General features: G+C 42.0%; 1 non-coding gene across 1 annotated transcript; it reads left to right on the top strand.

The window, feature by feature from the left end:
* Window positions 1-201: 201 nt before the first annotated feature.
* Window positions 202-307, top strand: LOC139079489 (U6 spliceosomal RNA). Its single transcript, XR_011533183.1, has one exon. It is a non-coding gene; the product is annotated as a U6 spliceosomal RNA (small nuclear RNA).
* The last annotated feature ends 1,831 nt before the right edge of the window (window positions 308-2,138 follow it).

Below are 2,138 nucleotides of genomic sequence, written 5' to 3'. Positions count from 1 at the left end.
ATATTGAATCATTATGTTGTACACCTGAAACTAATATAATGTTATATGTCAATTCCATCTCAATAAAAAGTATCCTAATATTAAAAATGATTTAAAAACAATTGAGTTTGGTCACCAAGTTTTCCGAGTTGAGCCATATACTTGTGATTTGTGCACTTTTCTATAGTATGCCTAAAATACATACAATTTAAAAAAAAATTCGTGCTCTCTTCAGCAGCACATATAATAAAATTGGAATGGTACAGAGAAGATGAGCATGGTCCCTGTGCAAGCTGACAATCAAATTCGTGAAGTGTTCCATATTTTTTTTAAAAAGAAAAAAAATCTCAACCTCACATTCCCCATCAACTACCACCCATCTTTCATTTTCTGTTCTAAGGCAAGCTTATCAAAGATGAATGTGCCACTCTCACTTCTCCATCTGCCACTCCTTCGTTAAGCCACGCTCATTGGGCTACTTGCCCCACCATTCCCTCATAATTGGTCTAGCTACCATCACCAATAACGTTCATGTTGTTAAGCCAACAGACTGGTTTCAGTCCTCATTTTATTTGACTTCTGAGAAGGATTCACCCAGTTGACCTCTCCCTCATTTGACTTCTGTGACTCCCTATTGCCGCAGTTTTCTTGCTACAACCCTTGTCATTCCTTGAGATTCTTTGCTTATTCATCCTCCTCCACAAAACTTCTAAATGTTGGAGATATAGTCTAGTAGTTCTCAAACTTCAGCATGAATCAGAATCACCTGGGATGCTTGTTAAAACAGATTTCTGGGCCCCACTCCCAGAGTTTTGGATGCACTAGGTCTGAAATGGAGCCTGAGAATCTGCATTTCTAATAAGCTCCCAGGTGCTGCTGCTGGTCTAAGGATCATACTTTGAGGATCATTGTGCCACCCAACTCTCTTCTGGATCCCAGATCTATACATTTGACTATATATATTTCCCATATATTACAAATGCTACTTGTCTAAAGCTGACCTCATAATCTTGTGCCCACATCTGTTTCTCTTCCAGTTATCTATGTCTTGATAAACTCAACTACTCCTGAAGCCGGACACTTGTATGCTAGCCATCATTACTCCCTCCCTCTCACTCCCCACATAATCAGTTACCAACTCCTGGCTCTCTCACCTCTTACGTATCTCTCAAATCCACCCCTCATCCCCACCACCACCACCAAAACCTTTGGACCAGAAGATTTCATAGCTTCTCACCTACTTTCCCAGCATCCATACACTGAGCCATTCTCCACATATCTGCAAGCAATCTTCTCTAAATCAAATTTGATCCCATTAGTTTGTTATTATTTTCTTATTTTAAACCTTTATATGGTTTTCCAAACGCTCTTAGATACATTCAAAATCTCTCCAGCCTCATGCCATGCCACTCTCCGCCAGACACCAACCAGCCTGCACCCACTCTCAATTCCTCCTGTGTATCATGTCCCTCCCTCCCCCCAGGGGCCCTGTGCACTGCTGTCCTCCTTGCCCAATTCCCTCACCCTGCTCCCTTCACCACACCAACTCCTAGTTGTCCTTGGCTTCCCAAGCTAGATTCTTTTAAGTTCTGTAAGAATTTACTTATAATTCTTGTAAGGATTGTACTTGTCCTTTATGATACTTGTCAAAAACATTGTTACTAATTAAATGACGTTTCCTTTACTACTGAGCTCTGAAAAGTAGAAACCAGGTCTGTCTTCTTTGTTGTGAATCCCAAACATAGTTAGCACTCAATAAATGTTTTTGAAAGAATGAATGACTGTGTTTGGAAGCACAAAGCAGGTAGCCGCTATCTCTGGACCTGGAGGGACAAGGACTGGTACAATTTTCTCAAAGTGATCATCCTCAAAGACTGACAGGATTCTTACCATCTCTACCATCCAAAGCATTTCTTCAATGGCAGTAAAGAAGCCTCGGGCTTTCCTGGAGGGCCGCCCTCCATCCAGAAACTTTCATATTAACATTCCAGTTCTGCACTGTTTATGCAGGAGAGAGGCTGGCCACAGAGAGGGAAGCAGGAGAGTGAATTGCAGGGTATGCCACCCATCCCATCCCCAGAAAAGGGAAGATTCTCCCACCTGCAGACCAGGAGAAGCCCAGAGATCGAAGATCCACTAAGAGTCATAGTTGGTCACAA

This window comes from Equus przewalskii, chromosome 25, assembly GCF_037783145.1.
Source record: "Equus przewalskii isolate Varuska chromosome 25, EquPr2, whole genome shotgun sequence".
NCBI lineage: Eukaryota > Metazoa > Chordata > Mammalia > Perissodactyla > Equidae > Equus > Equus przewalskii.
The sequence above is the reverse complement of the archived record's forward strand: the minus strand, read 5'-3'. Positions and strand labels throughout refer to the sequence as shown.